The 27496-nt window shown below is 42.7% G+C and overlaps 1 non-coding gene across 2 annotated transcripts; it reads left to right on the top strand.

Moving 5' to 3' along the window:
* LOC114317310 (uncharacterized) lies at window positions 1-26862 on the top strand. Of its 2 annotated transcripts, XR_014360863.1 has the most exons (5): window positions 1-171; window positions 266-391; window positions 22185-22302; window positions 23712-24546; window positions 24630-26862. It is a non-coding gene; the product is annotated as an uncharacterized LOC114317310 (transcript). The 2 variants fall into 2 exon arrangements; XR_014360862.1 differs by having other exon boundaries at window positions 14-171; window positions 23712-26862.
* Window positions 26863-27496: the final 634 nt, after the last annotated feature.

Raw genomic sequence — 27496 nt, 5'->3', positions numbered from 1 at the left:
TATTAATTCTCTTTCTTTCTTGTGCTTAACCCCAGCAAGGTAGAGGATGGCTCAACGAGTGCAAGTTCAACAAACTTGAACAAACAAGGCCCTTTGCCCTCTATAAAATTGGTCAGAAAGCAGTTTGGTGGCAGATATGCCATATCATCTGAGGAGTTCACTAGTGAAGTGGTTAGGATTGTATTGTCAAATTTCATTTATATTTGAGGAGTTTTCTCTTTTTTCTAAACAGTTTGTGTAAGTTACAGAATGTTGATTTTCACAGGTTGGAGCTAAATCACGTAATATTGGATATCTAAAAGGAAAAGTGCTTTCTTGGGTTGGGATTCCTACCTCGGTTGTCCTGCCATTTGGAGTTTTCGAGAAAGTTCTTTCAGACGGTTTAAATCAGGTTTTCCTCATCTCAAAATCTTTCACATATCTCTATTGTAGTTTGTTATTGCACTCTTCATTCAGTAACTTCTGATGTTTCCATTTGGCATAGGATTTTTTTTTCTTTCCATTTATTTCTTAATAGTAGACACACCAACTAGGTGAATTTGCATTTGTTTTTATCCTAGATTGGCGGCCTTGTTTTAGATCGTTGTTCTAGCCAAACACGTGTGAAAGAAAGAATCAGTATGTTGCTAAGTAGTGACCATCCAAGGGATTTTTCTTAGGGAGGGCTTTCAGGTTGTAATCTGAGAAACAAGAGAGAAGTTACTGATCCAATCCTTTGTGAACTCTGTACTTATCAAAATTTAAGGAAGAAAACATAAAGAAAGGATCATGTTAGTGTAGACGTCCTCGAACGCCCCGGGAGGATGAATCCCGTTCTGCTCGTATTGGGCTCACTACAGTTCGGACTCTAATTGTCACGGTTCTTAATCTGAACCAAAGAATCCAAATTCGACAAATCGTCTTGAAAAATAGATTTTTGTAAAGAAGTGCCAAACATGGACTGCTTTGCCAGATACAAAGTCGCCACCTAAATATTTTATTTGGGGAGAATTTAGGAAATCCTGACTCGTTTGCCTAAGGCCACGTGTCCGTCATCACCAGAGTTGCCTCGGCTCGGGAACTTGGGTACGATTGGGGAAGGTCAGCTATGAGCACCCCCTCTCACTCGATCTGAAAATCGGCCTCTACTAATCATGATATCTTGTTTTGAAAACATCATGCGTTCTTATTCTGGTTATTAGCCTAGATTTACTATGTGATGCGCACAGCATACAAGTATAGACTGAATCGCCTGAGTTAGAACAAAACATTTCATGTTTGTTTTTTAAAGCAGTTTACTACTCGTAAGTAGGCTAAAATGCAGGTTTTGCCACCCTCAAGTGGGCTTTTAGAAAAGATGGTTTTTGCCACTATCAAGTGGGCTTAAAACTCACGGTTTTAATGCATTATTCCAATTCAGGTAATTCAACCTCCATCCACAGGCATTCAAGCAGTTATATCACATAAGCAAATAGCCTCATGGTAATCATGCTGTCATGGCAACATTCACACGCATGCAAGGATGCTAAAGCATAAAAGCTTACCGAGTACTCCAAGCCAAAACAAAAGCTATGTTAGAAATCCATGCATGATCCTAACTATACAGGAATGCCTAATGCAACACATGCAGGAATGCGAATACAATAGGCTCGACTATTCTAAAATGACATGCGAAATGCTACAACTAACACGTATTCAATTTGGAATTGGAACACAAATGCAGTTAGTATGATGCGCCGAGCTCAGTGCATGCATGACAAATGTATGAATGCACGCATGCATAACATAAGGTATGCTAATTTAAATATGCCCTAATACTAACCATCGAATGCTAGTAAATAAAAGGGAAGAAAGAAGTGGGGTTGGAAGACATACACACACTCACACACACTCACACACACTTATTACACAATTGCCCCTGCTCGGAGGGTCCAAAAAATATTACACAACCAAATGAATACTGCTAAATTAATTATTACTAAACTTCTAATTAATTAACGAATTAAATATAGAAGGAAGATGGCCGCAGCCCTGCCTCAGAATGCGCGAATGGTGCATGCTTGACTCGTCTTGCCTGGAAACCCGTACCATGCCACTGTTGCCTCTGTTTACACTGCCCTGCTCCTCTGAAAATTTGCACAAGTCCCAAGGATGCTTCTCTGAACCCTGGGGAGCATCACCGGCCAAGTGGGAACACCACCGGCCGAAGGGAATGGTCATCGACCATTGCTTGAGCCACCGGCTAATTGTATTTGGTCGGTCGGCACTCAAAGTAGCCGGCTGGCTATTTCTTCCTACAGAATCCTGCAGTTGACAGCAGCAGAGGACAAGCAGTGTATGGCATGAAATTTTCAAGCAAATGTGAGCATGGCTACACTCCCCATCATGCAATGGACTCAAGGGAGCATGACCCTTGGCCCACAGGCTATCAATTATGCATTTTGATGCATGATGGCCTAAGAGGCCAAGTTAGCCATTCAATGTAAAATGCATGCAACAAAAGAGATGAATGCCAACACCCTATCATATTGGGATCAAGGGCATTGCCGACCCAAGGGTTGAGACGTGTTTCGTCACTTTGAGTACGAACACACCTCACCCCTTATGCTTGGTTTGACACCCCAAACCAAGCAATGCAATGCATGTATACAAACATGGCTCAAGTTATGCAACATAAGGCTAAGATGCAAAACATGCCAAATGCAATGCAATCTATCATGCAAGCATGCAATGTCCAAACATGCAATGCAACTAGCTAAACAACATGCAAATGTAATGCAATGTAAGCCTGCAACCAATACAATGTAACATACCAAACATGCAAAGTATACGAGGATGGACTTATGCTGAAATGAGAAGGCCTCAGCCCTCTCCAAAACAGTGGCCAAAGAGGGTGTAAATGGTGGACAAATGTTCATGCAAACATGCACATCAATGAGCCTAAGACTAAGGCATAAAAAAAGAGCATTCCACCATTATCATGACCACACATGGTACGAATTAAACAACCAAAAACAGAGTTTCAACATGCAAAATGAGCCCCCAAAACCCACTGATATGGCAGCCACAAAGACTTAAACACTTAAGCATGCACAATGCTCATTTCAAGGCACAACAAAACAACTCTTCAAGGCATGAAAGAGATGATAAATGCAATCATACGAGCATGGGTTATGGACTGAAATAGCATGGGAAATGACTTCAAACCACTAAAACAACCCAACTCAAGCATGCTCATGACTGACACCCTCAAGGCTCACAAGCCAAAGTACAAAGGGGCTATACCAAACATGGTAAATATGATCAAATAAGCTCCCAACAGACCTTAAGCATGGTAAGACATGGCTAATAACTTCACAAAGTTAGGCCAAAACGTGAGAACACAGTAGGTTAAATGCATGATGCACTTCTAGGCCAAAGAGAGGAATACAAAGCAAGTACATTAAACATGAAAGAGGCCATTAATCCGACCCAAAACAGAGGCATAATATGACCCAACAACACCCAAAAAACTCTGAAATGAAGCCAAGAACAACTAATCATGCATGCTACCCTTATGAGCCAAAAACAAGGACAAAAGAGAGACAAAGGGAGAGGGGTGTCCCTCTCCTATGCAAGACCTCAAAACCTCTTCTTCACTACTGAAAATCCACTGGATTTCAGTGGTGAAAAGGCCAATACACAAAGATAACCAAGGCTCAACAAAGAAAGCACAAAAAGGGCCAAACAAGGCCTAAGAAGGGGAGGTCGACCCCCAATATCAAAACAACCATAATAAAGTATCTTAAGCATGAAAATACAAGACTTTTTTCAGTTATACACGAAGCTCAAATCAGTATGCAAAGTAGGTCAAAAGCTAGTGCAAGATTGGAGAATCTAAAGCAAAAGTGTTACCCTTGAAGAACACCTCAAGAACAGCAAGTCCAGCCACCTTCTGCTGATCAAAACCAGCTCAAAACCTCAAGAATAAACCCTCAACACCTCCCAAAGTCGAAGTATGGTGTAATGGTGTGTGTCTTAGTGCAAAAGTAAGAACAAATCACCCTTTTAGGCCCTCAAACACACACAAATGAAGAGAGAGAGGGAGATATAGAGAGAGAAGATGTATGTATCAGAATATATATGTTCTAGGTCTGATTTTGCTGAACCAAAAACAAGGAGAGGGTTTGTCTCCTTATATAGACCATCAAAAAAGCTAAGCTTCCAAGAGAAGCTAATTAAAAGAACCAAGGCTTCTTCAAGAAGCCAAGGCAAAGGGGCTAAGGCTTCCTGAGGAAGCTGAGGCAGGGTCCAAGCTTCTTGAGAAAGCTAAGACGAAGGTCCAAGCTTCCTCAAGAAGCTAGACCGAAAAGGTGCAAAAAAGGGCAAAAATAGCCACAGATGTGCACAGGGGCAAGGTTTGTGCATTCTAGCTGGCACAGCTGGCATGCACCACGCCTGAAAAAGGCAAAAAGGTGGTACCGGCCAGAAAAGGAGGCCATCGGCCAAACAGATGGTTGGCCGACCACACCAAGTGCCGACCGGCCAATGGTATATTTCACCGATGGCCGGTATCAAAAATACACGGCCGGTGGCCTCAAGCCAAGGCCGGCGGGGGTCAGGGGCAGCTAACAAGCTACTTTCTACCCTCAGGTACAAAAACACACAAGTCCTTGGTGCAAAACCAAGCGCAGAACAAGCAAGTCGAGAGATCCTGAGGCAAGGCGCGTAGCCGAGGCCTCCGGGAACTCAAAACAAACACGAACAGGGATGATCACCGAGCGTTCAAACAGTGACGTCCAAGTCTTGAGGACGGTCAAAAATGGGGTGTCTACAGTTGCCCCTCTTTGACAGAACTCGAAAGTCATAACAATGACGGGAGTGAGTGTCAAAGCCCAGAGACGACCCATTTTTGACAAGGACGAAGACTTAAACAAGCATACAGGCTACAGATAAGATATGCGCCCGAAGGCAGGGGCAAAATGCGACTGACAATGTGAGAAGCCGAGCATAACTTATGATCATGCAAAGAAAGCTGTAACGAAGCATATCATGCAACAGTTTTAAGCAATCAAACACAAATCCAACTACATTACAATGCAGAAAGGATGTAAGAGAATTATGTAATTCTCGCTACGTTTCACGTGGAGAATACAATACCTGTGCGGTTCATCTGGTTGCACCAGCTTCAAATGAACCGTACATACAATATCGTGCCTGAAAGAGAAAGAAAACTTAACAGGTACAATATCATTAGCAATATGCATAACAATGCAATTGAAAGTGCATGACAACGCAAGTCGAATAGAACGCATGACAATACGATTTGAAACAAGCATAACAATGCTATGAAGGTAAACACATGTAAGTGAAGCATAACGCGACAACGCATGCAATATGTATAAGAAGAACTTGAACACATGTAAGTAAAGCATAACGTGATAACGCATGCAATGTGTATAAGAAGAACTTGAACACATGTAAGTAAAGCAATGCACGTATGCATGCAATGTGTATAAAGAGAACTTGAACACATGTAAGTAAAGCATAACGCGACAACGCATGCCATGTGTATAAAAAGAACTTAAACACATGTAATTAAAGCAATGCACGTATGCATGCAATGTGTATGGAAAGGAACTTGAACACATGTAAGTAAAGCATAACCCGACAACGCATGCAACCCGACAACGCATGCAATGTGTATAAAGAGAACTTGAACACATGTAAGTAAAGCATAACGCGACAACGCATGCAATGTGTATAGAAAGGAACTTGAACACATGTAAGTAAAGCATAACGCGACAATGCATGCAATGTGTATAAAGAGAACTTGAACACATGTAAGTAAAGCATAACGCGACAACGCATGCAATGTGTATAGAAAGGAACTCGAACACATGTAAGTAAAGCATAACGCGACAATGCATGCAATGTGTATGGAAAGGAACTTGAACACATGTAAGTAAAGCATAACACGACAACGCATGCAATGTGTATAAAGAGAACTTGAACACATGTAAGTAAAGCATAACGCGACAATGCATGCAATGTGTATAAACAGAACTTGAACACACATAAGTAAAGCATAACGCGACAACGCATGCAATGTGTATAGAAAGGAACTTGAACACATGTAAGTAAAGCATAACGCGACAACGCATGCAATGTGTACGGAAAGGAACTTGAACACATGTAAGTAAAGCATAACGCGACAACGCATGCAATGTGTATAAAAAGAACTTGAACACATGTAAGTAAAGCATAACGCGACAACGCATGCAATGTGTATAAAAAGAAAAGAGGGGCAAATTCAACTTGAAGCATGGTAAAGACATGTTATTCATGATGTTGAAATGCAAAGCGCTGCAACACAGTATAGTTGAAGCGATTTGCGGAATTCGCAAGAGACAAAAAGGATACGAGGAGGGGTGCTCTTCGCACGCACCGGGCATCGCTCATAGAAGTCATGGCCTGAGGTCAACTCGAAGGTCTAATAACGTTCCAAAAGTGCACTCTCTTGCACTGTCTCGAGTAATAAAGGTGCCAAACCACATAGTTGACCCGAACAAGGGCGCGGGAGGTGCATTGACCGCAAGGGGAGGTTACCAGTATCAATTCCGATACTCTGCTGCCCTGCTCTCCTTTTGCTTTGCTTTTGTTTTTACTGGTAGTTTAAGCACATTGCACTGCCTCAGGCAGGTTTTACTTTCTTCAAAACTATGTATCTTTTTGCAAAAGACATGGTGGACATGAAACAGCTATTTTGTTTTAAAAGGTGTTACATTTGTTGCCCTATGCATCGCATCGCGTAGCATCACATAACAATGTGAATGAAATTGAGATAGTGTTTGAAAGCCAAGCGCTTACCTCGTAATAATCAGGTAATGAGCTGACCAATGACAAAATAACTCGATAAGCAACAACAAAGAACTCAATGAGCTGACCGGGTGTAAATACAACTCGATTAAGCAAATGCAAAGATTTGAGGACTGTGACATATAACTCGATAAGCAAATGTACAACAACTCGATAAACAAATAGACGTGACTTCGCGAAATCACCACCGGAAGGCATCAGGGGAGATTCCAACCACAATTATTCAGCATGTTCAACTCATAAGCAACTTATGGAATAAGGGGGAGGGCCATCGGCCAGAGGGAAAGGCCATCGGCCGTGAGAGATGGTCACTGGCCAAAAATGGTGGTCGGTCGGCACTACATTTGGCTGGCCGGCCATAAATGGTAAAGACCACTAGAATGCTGACACCTGTCCTCCACTCACACCTTATCCCCTACAAAGGGTCTCAGTTTCGTAGTTTTCCTCAATTCAACACTGATTTGCTCCAAATGGAAGAGTTTCTTGCCCAAAATCTCACAGCTTGGATCGCCAACTTGGATGGTTCGTAAAAGTTGAATTTCTGGGGCTTTGGCGTGAACGCACTATTCACGCTGAGTCGCACTCCGCTGCACTTTCCGTTTCTCCATGCCGCGGCAAGGTTTTGGAATCCGGTAACACATGTCTTTAGCTTTGGTGGGCAAGAGGTGTGTCCTACCTTCGAAGATTTCCAAGCTTTGATAGAATCCGAGTGCGATGAGGAAATCTTGCCTCAGCTTCGCTTTGGCCACGCCCAAGTCTTGGGGCGAATGTGTGGACTTACTATGCACGACGCTCGATCTTTGATTTGTGACGGAATGCTGGATATTCCGAGTTTGGTTTGTCGATTTTCTGATGCCGGTGACCGCAGTGACCATCATTGGTAAGGCTTTCGGCGACATGCCCTTTGTTTGTGCATGTTATCTCATTTCCTGTTTGTCTCGAGCTCCAGAGGGCCTAGCGTCCAGTTGATCGAGGTTGCCCAAGGTTTGAAGGAGGGCAAGAACTGCATTGCCATGACCTTGGCTGAGACGTTAATGGGTTTGGACGCCTTTTATCGCCGAGAGACGACCAAATTTGCAGGGAGTCCGCTACTGCTGCAAGTAATGTTTCCCACCCAATCTTACATATGTATTTGCTCACATCACTCGACCCTCAGGCTCGGTTTTTCTCACAAAACCATTTTCTCACTTTTCTCTCATCGTACATCTCTCTATTCTTTATTCTCTCATTTTTCATCCCTTCCTAGGTGTGGTTGATAGACAAGTTGCAGGTTGTGGACTCTTGCCCAGCATACTCAGCTCGCGGCTACTTCTTCCGGAAATGCCTGGTCAATGCCCTTGATGAGGGATGGTGGTTCGATTGGATGTGCCGCTTGTCCGCAAACCATATTGCTTGGCGATGCCCCTGGCTCAATCTACCGGCAATGAGTTACAGCATGTCCCATCAACTTGGGATTCAATTGATTGGCATGACACACTGTGTCTTCTATTTTTCGTTCCGGATCCGGCGCCAATTCGGTCATGATCAAACTTGTCCACCAGAGGGGATAGAGTACCCAACTACATTCCCGGTCCGAGGCGCACAGCTCGCCCAGTATGTTACAACATGGAGGACTAGAGAGGTCCTAGCCCCCGCTCCCACTTTCAGTTGCACCTTGTCCGATGAGTGCATAGATTGGCTCAATGAAGAGGCACAGATTGGGCCCAGCTTGGCATCAAAGGCTTCGACTAGCTCTGGGAGGGGGCGCAGGAGCACCTGACTCATCTATGCCCCGGATTTATTGCTTTATTAGAACTTTCAAGTTTTCTTTATGAATGTAATAAAAAAGAAACTTCAATTTGTATGCAAGAGGAGGAGAACTCTGTATTGAAATCAATGAAATTGAAGGTTGTGGGTACTGAAAATTTTCCACTTTGGTCCAAAAATGGTCTAAGTTGTAGAAAGATTAATTTGAACAAAGTCAACTTTTATCAAAACTTTTCAAAACCATTTTCGATATGGATCAGAACTGGACACGCCTGAAATCTGTCACTAAGATACACAACCCCAGATCCCAGCAACTGGAAGTTACCCCTAGTCTGAATAGTACCAGAGCACTTCATGGCAATGGAAAGTTGCCCCTAGTTTGAAAAGCACTACACCGGAGATTCATAACCGAAATGCTGAATAGACAAAGATGGTCGAGATGATCAAATGGACAAAGTTGATCGGGGAAAAGTTTATGGCTGAACTTCAGGATGAAGTTGCCTACGTATCCCAAAGATGGGAATCAAGCCTTACGTAGTTTAGGCTTGGGTTCACTCGAGTATTTTCACTCTCCTTTTACGCTCTAACTTTTGCCAAGGCCGCCCTTTGCGGGTTTTCAACCTTGCGAGCTCAGTTTTTATAATTTCAAATTTTTCAATGCTCTAATTTTGCCTAGGTCGCCCTTCCAGGTTTTCGGCCTAGCGAGCCTCTCAAGGGTAATATTTCTTCAACTTGTCCATGTTGATCGGTTGTGAGAACTCTAGGCCATCTAGGTCCATCAGAACCACAGCTCCACCTGACCAGATGGACTTGATGATGTAGGGACCAGTCCAATTGGGTCTAAACTTGCCCCTAGGGTCGTGGATGGGAGCTCGGTTATCCTTGAGCACCAAATCTCCTTCTTTTAGATTCCTGGACTTAACTTTTTTGTTGAAAGCCCTAGCAATTCTACACTGATAACCTTGAACATGGTACAGTGCTTTCAGTCTTCTTTCGTCAAAGAGCATAAGTTCCTCGAACCTGCTCTGCTGCCAATCTGCCTCGGCTATCTGACACTCAGCCAGTACTCGCAAAGACGAAACTTCGATTTCAATAGGTAGAACGGCCTCCATCCCATAAACCAATGAATACGGAGTCACCCTAGTAGAAGTTCTAATTGAAGTCCGGTAGCCCCACAGAGCAAACAGCAGCTTATCTGGCCAATCCCGGTAGGTTTCCACCATCTTCTGCAATATGTGTTTGATATTCTTGTTGGCGGCCTCAACCGCTCCATTGGTTTGCGGCCGGTATGTAGATGACTTATGAAAAGCCACGTTGTATTTCTCTAACAAGTCAATCACTTCTTTCTTGAAGTGGGAACCGTTATCTGAAATGATCTCGTTCGGGACCCCATAGCGTCAAATGATGTTGTTCCTAATAAACTTTGCAACGTGCGACGCCTTCAACACCGCATAAGATTGGGCCTTAACCCACGTCGTGAAATAATCTGTCGCGACTAGGATAAACTCATGCCCATTCGACCCTTTTGGAGTGACAGCCCCGATCACATCAATTCCCCAAACTGAAAATGGCCATGGTGAAGTCATATTGTATAGCTTCGACGGCGGAATGTTCATGCGGTTTGCATGGATCTGATATTTGTGGCATCGCCGAACGAAGCCGATACAATCCTCCTCCATGGTAGACCAATAATAACCTTGTCTAAGCATCTTTCGCGCTAGCATTACCCCATTCATATGCAAACCATATTCCCCTCCATGGATGGCCTCCATCAGGCGTTTCGACTCTTCAGCTTCAACGCACAGCTTGTGCATTCCCAGATGACCTCTCTTATACAGCTTACCCCCACAGATGATGAATTGAACGGCCATTCTTCTGATTGCCCTTTTATCTTTGGCATTTGTCCCTGGTGGATACGCCTCCTTCTCCAAGAAGTTCCAAATGTCGTAATACCAGGGGTTCTCGTCCTGAACCTCATCTATAGCAGCAATCGACTCGTAGGCTGGCGCAAATTTTTGGTCAATAATGACTGGACGCATCCGGACTCCAAACGGGATGTCTATCATGGAAGATAGAGTTGCAAGTGAATCTGCGAACCTGTTGTTTTCTCTTAGTAGATGAGTGAAGTTTAGCTTCTCAAATCGAGGAATTAGCAGGTCCAAGGTCTAATGGTACATTATCATTTTTTCCTCTTTGACTTTCCAGTCTCCTTTTGCTTGAGACACAACAAGGTTCGAGTCCCCGATGATGTCCAACCGTTTTGCCCCTAGTTCTAGGGCTGCTTCTAGACCGGCAATACATGTCTCATATTCTGCTTCATTGTTCGAGACTTTGAATCGGAGTTTAAATGCTAAAGGGATACGGGAATTGTCAGGTACTATCAGCAATACCCCTATCCCATACCCATATTGGCTCGATGCTCCGTCGAAATACATCATCCAAGACTCATCTTTGATATGCAAAATGGCATCATCTGGGAATAAGTACTCAACTACTTCACCCCCTTGCACCGGATGATCAGCTAAAAATTCTGCTACTGCTCTTCCCTTGACTGACTTGCTCATCACATATTTCAGATCGAATTCGAAAAGCAACAACAACCAACGAGCTAACCTACCCGTAAGCGCCGGTTTCTCGAAAAGATATTTGATGGGATCTAGTCGTGAAACCAACATTACGGAGTGAGCTAACAGGTAGTGCTGCAGCTTCCTGGTAGCCCATACCAAAGCTAGGCAAGCTTTCTCCAGCGTGTAACAAGTCTCATACTCTAGCATCTTCTTGCTCAGATAGTAGATGGCTCTCTCCACTTTGTCCTCCGATTCTTGCGTGAGCATGCAGCCCATTGTAGTCTCGGTCACTGAAAGGTACAATATCAACGGCCTCCCCTGTTCCGGCGGTGACAACATGGGCGGGTTCTGTAAATATTCTTTGATCTGTTCGAAAGCAGCTTGGCATCGGCCGTCCCATTGGAATTTCTTTCCTTTCTTCAGGAGGCCAAAAAGTGGTTCACAAGTCAAGGTTAATTTTGAGATAAACCGTCTTATGAATTGCACTTTACCCAGAAAGCCTCGCACCTCCTTTTCAGTCCTCGGTGGTGGCATTTCTAAGATGGCCTTGATTTTGGAAGGGTCGACTTCGATACCTCTCTGTGTAATTTGGAACCCCAGCATTTTTCCCGCTGTAACGCCAAACGTACACTTCTGAGGATTCAGTCGCAACCGAAATTCTCTAATCCTTTGGAAGAACTTTTGCAAGGCGGTGTAGTGGCCCTCTCTTTCTTTGGACTTGACAATCATGTCGTCCACGTACACCTCAACCTCTTTGTGGATCATGTCGTGTAATATTGTGGTCGCGGCCCGTTGATATGTAGCTCCAGCATTCTTCAACCCAAACGGCATCACTCTGTAGCAGTAAGTCCCCCACGGGGTGGTGAAAGCAGTTTTTTCCCGATCTTCGGGTGCCATCACTATCTGATTGTAGCCTGAGAAGCTATCCATGAATGAAAGCAACGCATGCCTCGCTGTGAAATCCACCAACTCATCGATATGCGGCAAGGGGAAGTCATCATTCGGACTAACTCTGTTCAAATCCCTGAAATCCACGCATACCCTGATCCTACCATCCTTTTTCGGTACCGGAACGATGTTGGCCAACCAAGTCAGGTATTCGGAAACCAGCAGGAACCCTGCGTCAATTTGCTTGGTGACCTCTTCCTTAATCTTGAGGGCCCAGTCTGGGCGGATCCTTCTGAGTTTCTGTTTGATGGGTCGGGCCTCGGGGTTAAGAGGGATCCGGTGCTGTACAATCTCAGGATCGATTCCAGGCATGTCTTCGTAGGACCACGCGAAAACATCTTTGAAATCTTTTAATAAAGCGACTAAGCACTCGCGTTCCTCTGAAGACAACGTGGACCCGATCTGGACCAGCTGCGGGTCCTCCTCAGTACCCACATTCACAGTAGTGATTTCATTAACTAAGGGTTTAACAAATCTCTCCTGCTCTTGCTCAATTAAGCGTTGCAAAATCGAAGGAATTTCTTCCTCGTCGTTTTCATCAAAATTTTGAAAGTCTAAGTTAATGCAATAAATCAAGGGCATAGAAAAGTACTCAGAAACCACAACCACATCATTCTCATTAAGCATATCCAAATCATTTGATTCTTCTGTTACAACAGACTCAAAAGAGAAAGAAAAAGATGACCTGGACATGACTGTGGCATCCGGGTTGTCACCCCCAGGAATACCGAACTCAGACTCAGTCGAGTTGGAACCTAATTCTGACTCACAAGACTCGGTGGAATCATATTTCGGCTCACTACCTGACCCGGTGCTGCTTGACAAAAATCCCCCCTCGTACTGCCAAATGAGAGAAGGTGTAATAGATGCATCCAGAATGTTTGCTGGTAGGTCCGCAGCCGTTTCATTCCCGATCATGGACACCAAGAAATTATCTCCCAAGCACTTCTGTTCGATCGGAGGATCTGAAAGTAGACAAGCCAATGCTACCCCCATTTCGATTTCAACGTCCTCAGACTCCACTTTCTTGTTCTGCTCAGCTTCAGCTAACGGGTCCGTCTGCTCTTCGGCAACGTCATTCCCGGATAATTGTAGGTCGAAGAAGATCTCAAACCCCGGCACGCGCTTCCTCTCCGCGTTCAACCATGGCTCTAGGAAGCCACAAAATGGAAAGTCCTCCCCTTCCTGGACGAAGCGTCCGTTTAGGGTACCCTGGATGGGTCGGTGCATTAACTCAAAAGGCTTCCCTCCCTGCTTTGCTCTGGCTCTCCCAGCCATCTCCTTGCCTTTCCTTATCCAATCCTCTTTGGTGGGTAGATAACCCAAACCAAAGGTATGTGGGTTGTGCGGCACTTCGGCCAATGTTGCGACGCCCTGCCGGCCACTCTTTCCTAATCCCATCCCGGGGATGTGTTGAAGCTTGTTCATGAGGTATACTGATTGAGCACTGACATACACCCCCTCATTAATAGCCAAAATGTTCTACACGACCCGGGCCTCAGCCAGAGTGAAACCGGATAAGAACACATCCTCCATACCGTGCTCAATTTCTAGGACTGGTGTAGACACCTCCGGCGGTGGATGGATCAATGAATTTCCAAAAACAATGGCTACTCCCTTTCCATTGGGGTATTTCACCATTTGATGCAAGGTAGAAGAAACTTCCTTCACTTGATGCAGCCACGGCCGCCCTAAGAGTAGATTGAAAGTGGCGGGAACCTCTAGGACGTGAAAGTCAATTTCATGCTGCCCCGGCCCAACCTGGTCTGAATTTTCACTGTCCCCACGACTTCTCTGCTTGTGTTGTCGTATGCCCGAATCACCTGGGCTATCGGCGCAAAGTTCACGGTCTTTAAACCGATTGCATAGGCAGTCCTTGCTGGACACACATTGATGGCGGACCCTGTGTCGACAAGCACCACGGGTATCCATTTGTTTCTGCACTCCACAGAGATGTAGAGTGGCTTGTTATGGTTCGCATCCTCAGGTGGCAGTTCTGTGTCGGAAAAAGTCAACATCGGGGTAGCTCCTCCTGGACAAACTAAGCCCACCAGCTGTTCGGGCGTGGTGTCTATTGAGTGCTTGGCCTTGTCCATGGCCGATAAGACAGCTTGTCGATGCACTCGCGATGCAATAAGCAGTCCCCAAATAGAGATGTCTGCCTGTATCTTTTTAAGCTGTTTGAGCACAACCTCATCTTCAAGTAGCTTCTCCTTCTATTTTTCAGCTTCCTTATCCTTCCCAGATACCTCTAGCTGATCTAGATATGGAGGCTTGAAATACCGCCCGCTCCTTGTCATATGATCGACCTCGCCGATGTACCAGGTATCGTCCGGCTGGTTACTTCCCCAATCCTCATCCGTGTGGGCAAGACATAGATCGTCGTCTTCCCACCACATTCCATCGGCAGCCGACAAACACTTGTCTGGCTCCGGTATGATCACACTCGCAGTACTTTCCATCCACATGCTCGCAGCATTCTCCGTCCTTGTACACACAGCACTTTCAGTTCCCACATGGGCTTTACCTTCCTGATTCTCTCAGAATCCTCAAACCTTTCCTGTTCCGACTGTATCAGTACAGCTGGCTGTCCAATAATTTCCGTATTCAAAATGCTCCGATCCTAAGCAAAATTCTCGACACTGGCGCTCTCCGGTGATGTACTCTGCTCTTCGGCCCTTCCGGCCGTCATTGACATTCTTGCCCCTGCCGGGCCTTGTTCTGGTTGGAATTCTTCCACAACATCCGGCTGATCATCCAACCAGCCGGTAGCCTCTGCCGGTTCCTCATAATCAAACCAGTTGACTGTTGCGTCCCCTGGATCTTGGTCATTGAAAAACTGGAGGCTAGCAAGGTCCTCTTCCACAGCCATCAAACCATCTGTCCTCTGTCCAAATCCATCCCCTTGGATCACACACAGCTCTGCCCCTGTTGGCAATTCCACACTTGATCTATCCTGGCCTGCCGACAAAATGTAGTCACTCGGACTGTATACCTTTTCAATGGAACTCCCAGATTCCTCAGATTCTGGCTCAATAACCCCATTCTCCTCTGAAACTTCCCCTGTTCTGTCTTCGATAGTCACCATCATCGGTTCAGGTTGGGTTCTGGAGATGTCCAACATGCACAAGTCAATGCAGTCAAGAAGGAACACCTCCGGTTTAGGTACGTGGGAATGAGTGATATATATGCTAGGATTGTAAGACACGACCCCAGTCTGGATAAAATTGATTCTTTTGGGAGGTGGAGCTTGGTTGTGTGATGGGAGAGGGTTTGTTGTAACATTAGGTTTCTCGGGAGACAAAATCACCCCGTTATCGATGAGATCTTGAACCTCATGACGTAATCGGAAGCACTGGTCGGTGTCATGACCGTGCTGTTGGTGAAATGCGCAATATTTGGCTGGGTTGTGGGTAGGGGGAAGTCTTTTCGGCAATGGCCGCGGCTCTAGGGGCTTCAAGTGCCCTTTTCTGATTAAAATCCCTAGAGCTTTGGACAGGGGCATATATAGTGGAGCGAAGGTTCTTTGGTTTTTGGGTGGGTATCTGGTTGTTTGTGTATTGCTTCCGGACGCACCGGAGAAAGGCGTAGCTGCCATGGGTCTTGGAGGGGGAGGGGGGATGGTGGTGACCATGCTCACTTCTGAGGCTCTTGCAGTTGTGACGCCGCTCGGGCCTGCATTGGTGTTGCGATTGAAAGTTCTTCTGGGTTGCTCCCGATCATTATCAATTAAGCCTTGCTTCAAGGCATCCTCAATCTGTACTCCCATCTCATGCAGATCAGCAAAGGTAGGGAAGGGGAGCACGATTGCGCACAATCATCCGAATTTGATCTTTATCTATGGGCCTTAGGGTCATCATTGAGGCCTTAGCCCTCCATCTGGTCACGAACTCCGAAAAGCTCTCTTTAGGCTCCTGCCTCATTGTCTCAAGATCACGGGTCGTAATCTCGATTTGCGTATTATATGAGTATTACGCAATGAAGGCCTCAGCCATCTCGTCCCAGTTTCTCTTGACATCATCTTCTAATTTGGCATACCAGATGGCCACCATGCCCGATAGGGTCCGGCCGAATAGAGACAGCTTCTGTAGTCTAGTAAGGCCCATCGGCCTTAAGATGTCTAAAAACAAACGCAGGTGTACCATAGGATCCCCGGATCCATCAAACCGGTCGATGTGCGGCATCTTGAATCGGTCCAGCAGCGTCACAGCTGCGTCGGTGTACCCATCCTCGATATCAGGAATGGTCTTGACTCCCTGGGATCTCTTGAACAGCTTTTCAAGCTTGCTCAACTTCAATGCGGTGGGATCTGTCTCGAACTCAAAGGGAGAGTCCGGTAGGTTGGTGGGTGTTTTGGATAACTGGGGTAGGATCTGGGGTAGGAGATGGCCCTGTGGGAATGTCCGTATCATTCTGAACATTAGTTGTCTCCCCAAGTATTGGAACTCCTGGCGGGGGATGGGCTTGATACAAAGCAGATGCTCCGGCTTGCTGTTGTAGCCTCACGATTAACTCTGCTTGTTTAGTCATAACCGTGGCCTGTTGCTTGGCGAACTCCACCTGTCGGACAGCGTCTTGCTGCATAGTTTTCATGCTCTCTTGGAGCTGGCGCACCGTCTCCTCTAAGCTTGCCATACTGCTCTGATCTGATTGAATTTCTGGTATATATTCCCTCTCTACGGGAGAAACAGAACCCTAATCTCTACTGTACTCAGGTGGGGTAGATAAAGCCCTCTATACTGATCGCTGAACTGATATTCTCTGTCTGACTGCCCTCCGTCTAGGAACCGGGGGTAATGAGTAGTACACTGGTTGTCCATCTACCAGATCCTCAGATCGATGGAGTCGGCAACCTCTAATCCAGGGTGCTTGAGGAATATCTACTGGGTCAGAAACAATCGTGCTAAACTACCTAGCAAAAAGATAAATAAAGCGATAATAAGGAAATAAACAGCCAGACAAACGGACAGCATAACAGCTTAAATAAACATAACATATGGTTTGGCATGACAACACCCTGTCGATAAGCTGAATACACTGTTCTCAAACACTGATCATTTTTCCCCAAATCACTGTCCCCAAATCCGAATCTGATACCCGCAGATAACTTATTCTCAAAATACTGGTGCCCGCAGGCCTGATGCCCAAACTTGCAAACTGATACGTGCAATCCTGTAGAGGCCAACTCTAAAGCACATAGCAGATAAGTGAGAGCCAAAACACCCCTATGTTGGGGTAGGGTTTTCCTGTCCTATTTTGTCAGGAGCTAGGGTTTCACTATGCACACAGCGGTTTCAAACAACCTACGATCGGGTAAGCAACCTGTCCTAGCTTTGAATGGTCACTATGGATTTCGATATGCACTAGGTCGAATGGTCAAAAAGGGTGCCCCGGTAAAAACTGCGGTTTGTGTTCCCATACTGGCAGAGCCCGCAACTGGTCAGCCTTATAGTCATGCCTTGACAAGGCAAGCCTCCGGCAAACCGTTCAGGAATAGCAGATGGCCAACACGGTGTCCTAGGCGCACCAATGCACATGCAATGCAAAGAAACACATAAGTGTAGTCAAAATAATATATCATGAGTTCGAGTCAAGTTCTCTAAATCCCCAGCAGAGTCGCCAGAAACTGTAGACATCCCCAAACGCCCCCGGGAGGATGAATCACATTCTGTTCATATTGGGCTCACTACAGTTCGGACTCTAATTGTCATGGTTCTTAATCTGAACCAAAGAGTCCAAATTCGGCAAATCGTCTTGAAAAACAGATTTTTGTAAAGAAGTGCCAAACATGGACTGTTTTGCCAGATACAGAGTCGCCACCTAAATATTTTATTTTGGGAGAATTTAGGAAACCCTGACTCGTTTGCCTAAGGCCACGTGTCTGTCATCACCAGAGTTGCCTCGGCTTGAGGAACTTGGGTATGATTGGGGAAGGTCAGCTATGAGCACCCCCTCTCGCTCGATCCGAAGATCGGCCTCTACTAATCATGATATCTTGTTTTGAAAACATTATGCGTTCTTATTCTGGTTATTAGCCTAGATTTACTATGTGATGCGCACAGCATACAAGTATAGACTGAATCGCCTGAGTTAGAACAAAACATTTCATGTTTGTTTTTTAAAGCAGTTTGCTACTCGTAAGTAGGCTAAAATGCAAGTTTTGTTACCCTCAAGTGGGCTTTTAGAGAAGATGGTTTTTGCCACTATCAAGTGGGCTTAAAACTCACAGTTTTAATGCATTATTCCAATTCAGGTAATTCAACCTCCATCCACAGGCATTCAAGCAGTTATATCACATAAGCAAATAGCCTCATGGTAATCATGCTGTCATGGCAACATTCACACGTATGCAAGGATGCTAAAGCGTAAAAGCTTACCAAGTACTCCAAGCCAAAACAAAAGCTATGTTAGAAATTCATGCATGATCCTAACTATACAGGAATGCCTAATGCAACACATGCAGGAATGCGAATACAATAGGCACGACTATTCTAAAATGACATGCGAAATGCTACAACTAACACGTATTCAATTTGGAATTGGAACACGAATGTAGTTAGTATGATGCCCCAAGCTCGGTGCATGCAAGACAAATGTATGAATGCACGCATGCATAACATAAGGTATGCTAATTTAAATATGTCCTAATACTAACCATCGAAAGCTAGTAAATAAAAGGGAAGAAAGAAGTGGGGTTGGAAGACATACACACACTCATACACACTTATTACACAATTGCCCCTGCTCGGAGAGTGCAAAAAATATTACACAACCAAATGAATACTGCTAAATTAATTATTACAAAACTTCTAATTAATTAACGAATTAAATATAGAAGGAAGATGGTCGCAGCCCTGCCTCAGAATGCGCGAATGGTGCATGCTTGACTCGTCTTGCCTAGAAACCCGTACCATGCCACTGTTGCCTCTGTTTACACTGTCTTGCTCCTCTGAAAATTTGCACAAGTCCCAAGGATGCTTCTCTGAACACTGGGGAGCATCACCGGCCAAGTGGGAACACCACCGGCCGAAGGGAATGGTCATCGACCATTGGTTGAGCCACCGACTAATTGTATTTGGTCGGTCGGCACTCAAAGTAGCCGGCCGGCTATTTCTTCCTGCAAAATCCTGCAGTTGACAGCAGCAGAGGGCAAGCAGTGTATGGCATGGAATTTTCAAGCAAATGTGAGCATGGCTACACCCCCATCATGCAATGGACTCAAGGGAGCATGACCCTCGGCCCTCGGGCCATCAATTATGCATTTTGATGCATGATGGCCTAAGAGGCCAAGTTTGCCATTCAATGTAAAATGCATGCAACAAAAGAGATGAATGCCAACACCCTATCATATTGGGATCAAGGGCATTAGCGACCCAAGGGTTGAGACGTGTTTCGTCACTTTGAGTACGGACACAACTCACCCCTCATGCTTGGTTTGACACCCCAAACCAAGCAATGCAATGCATGTATACAAACATGGCTCAAGTTATGCAACATAAGGCTAAGATGCAAAACATGCCAAATGCAATGCAATCTATCATGCAAGCATGCAATGTCCAAACATGCAATGCAACTAGCTAAACAACATGCAAACATGCAAATGTAATGCAATGTAAGCAAGCAACCAATACAATGTAACATACCAAACATGCAAAATATGCGAGAATGGACTTATGCTGAAATGAGAAGGCCTCAGCCCTCTCCAAAACAGTGGCCAAAGAGGGTGTAAATGGTGGACAAATGTTCATGCAAACATGCACATCAATGAGCCTAAGACTAAGGCACAAAAAAAAGAGCATTCCACCACTATCATGACCACACATGGTACGAATTAAACAACCAAAAACAGAGTTTCAACATGCAAAATGAGCCCCCAAAACCCACTGATATGGCAGCCCCAAAGACTTAAACAGTTAAGCATGCACAATGCTCATTTCAAGACACAATAAAACAACTCTTCAAGGCATGAAAGAGATGATAAATGCAATCATACGAGCATGGGTTATGGACTGAAATAGCATGGGAAATGACTACAAGCCACTAAAACAACCCAACTCAAGCATGCTCATGACTCACACCCTCAAAGCTCATAAGCCAAAACAAAAAGGGACTATACCAAACATGGTAAATATGATCAAATAATCTCCCAACAGACCTTAAGCATGGTAAGACATGGCTAATAACTTCACAAAGTTAGGCCAAAACATGAGAACATAATAGGTTAAATGCATGATGCACTTCTAGGCCAAAGAGAGGAATACAAAGCAAGTATATTAAACATGAAAGAGGCCATTAATCTGACCCAAAACAGAGGCATAATACGACCCAACAACACCCAAAAACCTCTGAAATGAAGCCAAGAACAACTAATCATGCATGCTACCCTTATGAGCCAAAAACAAGGACAAAAGAGAGACAAAGGGAGAGGGGTGTCCCTCCCCTATGCAAGACCTCAAAACCTCTTCTTCACCACTGAAAATCCACTGGATTTCAGTGGTGAGAAGGCCAATACACAAAGATAACCAAGGCTCAACAAAGAAAGCACAAAAAGGGCCAAACAAGGCCTACGAAGGAGAGGTCTACCCCCAATACCAAAACAACCTTAATGAAGTATCTTAAGCATGAAAATACAAGACTTTTTTTAGTTATACATGAAGCTCAAATCAGTATGCAAAGCAGGTCAAAAGCTAGTGCAAGATTGGAGAATCTAAAGCAAAAGTGTTACCCTTGAAGAACACCTCAAGAACAGCAAGTCCAGCCACCTTCTTCTGATCAAAACCAGCTCAAAATCTCAAGAATAAACCCTCAACACCTCCCAAAGTCGAAGTATGGTGTAATGGTGTGTGTTTTAGTGCAAAAGTAAGAACAAATCACCCTTTTAGGCCCTCAAACACACACAAATGAAGAGAGAGAGTGAGATATAGAGAGAGAGAAGATGTATGTATCAGAATATATATGTTCTAGGTCTGATTTTGCTAAACCAAAAACAAGGAGAGGATTTGTCTCCTTATATAGACCATCAAAAAAGCTAAGCTTCCAAGAGAAGCTAATTAAAAGGATCAAGGCTTCTTCAAGAAGCCAAGGCAAATGGGCCAAGGCTTCCTGAGGAAGCTGAGGCAGGGTCCAAGCTTCTTGAGGAAGCTAAGACAAAGGTCCAAGCTTCCTCAAGAAGCTAGACCAAAAAGGGGCAAAAACAACCACAGACGTGCATGGGGGCAGGGTTTGTGCATTTTAGCTGGTACAGCTGGCATGCACCACACCTAAAAAAGGAAAAAAGGTGGTATCGGCCAGAAAAGAAGGCCATCGGCCAAACAATGGTCGGCCGACCACACCAAGTGTCGACCGGCCAATGGTATATTTCACCGATGGCCGGTATTAAGAATACACGGCCGGTGGCCTCAAGCCAAAGCCAGTGGGGGTCAGGGGCAGCTAACAAGCTACTCTCTACCCTCAAGTACAAAAATACACAAGTCCTTGGTGCAAAACCAAGCGCAGAACAAGCAAGTCGAGAGATCCTGAGGCAAGGCGTGTAGCCGAGGCCTCCGGGAACTCAAAACAAACACGAACAGGGATGATCACCGAGCGTTCAAACGGTGACGTCCAAGTCTTGAGGACCGATAAAAATAGGGTGTCTACAGTTAGATACACCAGCATTACTAAACAGATGTTGGCATCGTCTAAACTAAGGTTTAATTAGGGTACTTCTGCATGGGCAGAATTCACTTGTATAATGTTGCCCCATATTATTGATGCACTGAACTCTAACAATGCAAATATGCCATTCATTACTACAAACTGTGATGTCAACGTTTAAATTCTAGGTGACTTCAGTTGCATAAAAGGTTTTGTTCCCGATAGATGCTTACCATCCCTGAAACCTTTAAAAGGATCGGGTCAAGTATTCATTAACTAAACTTTTCCGTGCATAATCTTTGGATAACCTTGCAAGGTCCATTCTGCAGCTCGAGTTATTTTGTGAAGTTGTTAGTATGGAAATCTTCTCTTGTTTGGATTTGGTGTGAGTGTGGTTTCTTTTACCTTAATGCTCTTTCTTAATTCTGATGGCATATTGCTACTTGTATTTAGTTGGCAGAAAGTTGTAGAGAAGTTACAACTACTAAAGAAAAACTTAGGAGAAGGAGACTTCAGTGCCCTAAAGGAGTTGCGCAAGATAGTTTTAAAGGTTTCTGCACCATCCTAGTTGGTATGTTCTTTCTAGAAATGTTGTTATGGACCCTTTTTTTTTTTTTGACATATAATTCTCAGAAATTTGCAACAATAGAGATGCCTGTGTTTCTTTGTTGAATTGGCAAAGAAGCATGTTGCTGTTAGTTCGGAGTGGCCTGCTGCTGCTGTGTGTGCTGCTGTGAATTTTGGGGCACCAAAATCAGCATGAAAAAAAGCTCTATAGCACCCAAAACAGCACCAAAATAAGCTCTGCAGCAACAACAATCAGCAGCAATAGCAACACTTAGCAGCTTTAGCAACACTTAGCAGCTTTCCAGCAGCTTTGCTACACACAGCAACAACTAACAGTAACAGCAACTCCATTCTACAGCAGCATCAAGGTTAACTCCCTACTACACATAGAATACACACTGTGTTGGCATTAGGATTCAACATTCCTATCCTAACCAAAAAAAAAAAAAACACTTAAAAAATAGCCCAAACATCCTTTAATACAAAACCCCTGCTATACAATGAGCAGAGAATGCAGTCATAGAGGGAAGTGAGTGGGAATCATAAAACAAGACTTTTGTGTACACATCTCCACACAGTTAGCAGGGTGAAAAAGCCTAAACAGATATACAAAGGGCTTTCCACCCTGCACATCCTTCACTCTAATCCTAATAAAACTTAAAATCATTTTAAGAGCCTATAAATCCAAAAAAACACACCAGATTTTATCTATGAATAAAAATTAGGGACCCACAACCATTTGGAGGTCCAAGAAACAAGTATCAAAAAAAGAAAAGGAAAAAGAAAACAAGTACAGGTATAAATCCCTCCAAGAAACAAACACTAGACCCTGCTACAATAATGTGACACACAAGCGGTGAGAAATTAGCTACTATTTGCTATAACATGGCTTTCCAAGAACTACTATATATCCCGGAGGCTGCATCAGATACCATTATTCTTGTTAAGATCACAAGCAACTTCGACCGACAAACTCCAAAGAAAGCTTTGTTCACAAGGACAACATTAGCTAATCATATCACACTTCCCACCTTGGGGCAACAGACCACTCATTAGAAGATGATCCATGAAATTATCCCTAAACCTTGAACATTTTCTTTGAACCATCTAATTTAGGTACCAAACCACACCAAGAACTAAATATTGAAGAAGAAAGAAAGGTAAAATGAGATAAAAAGAAAGGTAAAATGAGATAGAATATCAATTTTGAATTTTGAAACGCTGCATAAATGAGATAGAAAGAAAGGTAAAATTATCACTTTTGAGTAATAATTTTTAGCTGTGAAAGCTTGATTGTAGATTCTGCAGATTGGCTACTTCACACAAAAATTTGCTAACAAACTCACTTTTTAATTCATGGTCTATGGGTGCCTTGATATTAAATAAAAATTCCCTTTTGTTTCTCTGTGTCAGGCTAATCAAGCTGGAACTGTAGTTGAGGTACTTGCAGAGGATGGAAAACCAGTTAGTGTGGACACAGTCTCTCTCTCTCAAATAAATTTCTTTCCTTGTTTCCATTTCTTTAATTATTCAATGCAGAGTCGATTGTTGTCTAAAACATTCCATTCATTTTTTGCAACCTCTATTTACCATTGAGCCATGAAGAATTAAGCCTCTATTTTCCATTAACAAATTGCAAATAATAACAAAACATTGCTACTAGTGCACTGACATTGGTGTTACAGAAGGATATCGTCAATTTGAAAATAAATGTTGTTGTGTCCATATATTATTGGGTAATTTTCTTTGTGCTATTTATTTCATGTGTTTGAAAAATAATTACTTGCTGAGCTCACATACTTGCAGTTTGTTCAATTTTAGGTACCATTGGGTATTAGTAGTCATTGATCTATCGTTGATGATAGTGTACTATCTTGATTCATTTTGTCATGGTCAAATCGACTCAATTTGAAAATTGTAATAAACACATAAGTTTATTGCTTTTGTACATTTCTTTGCAATAGAGCTATTCTAATGACAATGTACTAATCTTTGTTCTCTTTATAAAGTAGTCTTTGGATTTATGGAACAACTAAAGGGATGAATAGAAAGCCAACTTAGAAAGTTGTTGAGGTAATGATGATGATTCGTCTTGAGTACAATTGTTATATGTAGTTTTCTAATAAAAATCACATTAATTATTTGTATGTAGTGCCCACAACAATCGACACGCATGGAATGTGGATTTTGTGTAAGGAGGTACGTGAAAGACCTTATTCGAGATCAAGGCATCCTAACCAAAACAAATGTAAGATCAATTCTAATACTTGTTTACTAATTATTTATGAATGACCTTTCATTTAGTTGTTGGTTCTTAATGACCTCTTGTAGTTCAATGGGAAGACGACTTACATGGAACCGTACCATTGCATGTGGAGTGGATTAACTTCGCCCTAGAAAACATGTGATTATCTTCTATCTATAAGTATAAAAAGGAAGGGAAAAGTGAAACGATTTAGCTTCTATTTAACTTGATTAATGTCTTTTGTGTTTCATTGTTATTAATGGTTTCTATTTAGCTTCTATGTTGTGGATTAATTGATCTGATTAAATTTTTGAGTATGTTAATACTTTCATGTAATTGATGGCTTTCATCTCAAATAAAAGTTATAATTGCTCAATTTTGACATTCTTTTTCTTTTTCTTTTTCTTTTTCTTTGGTACAGATGGATGAACTTGTGCACGAAACTAAATTGTACAGGACTAATTAGCACTATAAGCATTTTTTGAAGGATTATATATTTTTGGATAAATGTGTATGGAAAATATTTCGATAGACTAGTAGGTATACTTTTGGATGGGTGTATATGGAAAATATTTGGGTACACTACTAGTTATATTTTTTGATAAATGTTCATGGATAAAAATTTAAAACATAATAACAAGTACTTGTCATGTTTTAAATTTTTATGATAGTCAAGATGTGAATCAAAATTTTAATTGAAAGAATATGTACTTTAGAATTACTTGTGGATGGAAACTTATAATAATTGCTGACTTTTATTAAATAGGTTCGGGATTTGATGATTTATGTATTTGTTGAATGTTCATGATTTAGATACTTTATTAGTATGAATGATTCTTTTTAATTACAAATTATATTGAATGGATTGGATGGAATATTTGTCTTCAATTACAGATTTATTTTGTTGGATGTTGGTGACCAAATTGTGGTTTTGCCAACCAAAATGTTGGTAGGCAAAAGGGTACATTTGGCGACTAAATAATTAGTCGGTAAAATTGTTAATTTTGGCAACCAAAGAGTTTGGTCGTGAATAGGTCTATTGCCGACTAAACTTTTAGTCGCGCAAACATTACTTTTGGCGACTAACATGTTTGGTCGTGGAATGCGACTTTTGGCAACTAATCTATTGGTCGTGGATTGTGACTTTTAGCGACTAACATGTTTGGTCGTGGAATGTGACAATTGGTGGCTAACATGCTTAGTCGGGAATATGTCACTTTTCGCGACTAAAGTGTTTTAGCAACTAAATAGATTAGTCGCAGTAATGATATATTTAAGCGACCAAAAATTTAGTCGTCAAATCCAACTTTTTCCCGACTAAAAAAAGTTTTGGTCGCGAATAACTTTTGCAGACTAAAAATGGACTTTTGCCGACCAAATTTTTAGTCGGCAAAGGTGCGATTTCCTGTAGTGTATTTTGTGAATAGAATAGGCTTGAAATTATGTTCCTTCCACTTTTCTCATATGGTTCTGTAAAAGTGTTCTGTGAGTGGGTTTTGTTTATACATTTAAGATTTGATCATTCAAGTGTTAAGATTCAAAAGCTTGAACATCATGGCAGGAGGTATTTTTCTTTCTGAATTAAAATTATCTTAATTCTCACATTTCTTGCTTTGAAGAAGCGTTAACAGGCTTAGCCAAGGGGGTTGAGATTAAATTCATTTGAATTATTGGAAATAAAATTCAATTTCCAATGACATTGCTGCACGGCAGACATCAGCAAGATACCAATAAGGGTTTTCGACTTTCTTCTCAAACAGAATTCTTACTTGCAGAAACACTTCTGGGCATGCACTCTGACGGCTGCTCTGATGCTGCACCTGTGATCTTCAATAGTTCCAGATTTCTCTACAAGAAATTATCTTGGTAAGTTATTATATTGGCACCTTTATCGTTATATTAGCCGGGTGTTTATAGTTGGTGCATTTTGTGTTTTGTAATTTATTTTTCGTGAATTGGTAACGATTGATCATCGTGTAGCTTTTTGACTCCCAATCCAACAAAAAGAAAAAGAAAAAACATGTTAATGTAGCTTTGGCTGCTTGCTGAGCGTTGTAGCTTGCTGTAGTCTTCTTGTTGATGATCAAAACTTGTCTCTGTACTTTTTTGGTGAGTTGTGAGATTAGGACTGGACATTTTCTATGGCAACTTTTTTCAGAGATACAAGTTCCCATTTGGAGATTTTTTATGAATAGTGTATTTTCTAACAAAGAAATCTAAATGCTTTCACTAGAATTGGTCCTCACATGATTAGTACCACTACATTTACTGAATTTGTTCAGTCCAAATGAGATTTTGACTGGTAAGAGTTTTCGAAAACCGGTCAGTGTCTCATTTGGGCTGAACAAATTTTGTGTGGATGAATTATTAATCGTATTTGCATATGTAGTGGTATCTCCACTTCCTGCTTTTAATTGGTTGCATTTTGACTGAGGTAATTTTGCTCCTTCAATGTCTTCTGTATTTTGATGGGAAGATGGATGAGACATGGGAGATCCTTTCCAGCATTAATTAGGATGTCTAAATTTTAGAATCATTAATCAAGTTGTAATTGTTTACATTGAATTTTACAATTAATTTCCGATCATTGAACATATTGGGGGTCAACCGGCAATTGAAGAAGCCAATGGCAGAATCTGAGCAAACCACCCAGTAGACTGAATTAGAATTTCTGTATTTATTAATTGAGAGAGCAAGTGGTTGTGGAGTTCGTAAGTCTTATTTTCATTAAATTATTTGCTTTTGAACTCAATCAAGCAGAATCAAATGCCCACTTGCTGCCACTATATTAATCTTTCAAAAGGAAAATTGAATTTTTAAGGCAACTTTTAAAAGCCAAAATAGGTATTTATTGGCTACTGTAATAGTCTAGTAATGCTATATCCTATTAATTTTAGACCTTCAAAACCAACATCCAATGACATGGCAAGTACTCATTGAATAATTTTTATGT

This window comes from Camellia sinensis, chromosome 2 (genome assembly GCF_055761805.1).
Source record: "Camellia sinensis isolate YWXY chromosome 2, ASM5576180v1, whole genome shotgun sequence".
Classification (NCBI taxonomy): Eukaryota; Viridiplantae; Streptophyta; class Magnoliopsida; order Ericales; family Theaceae; genus Camellia; species Camellia sinensis.
This window is presented reverse-complemented; position numbering and strand designations above follow the sequence as displayed.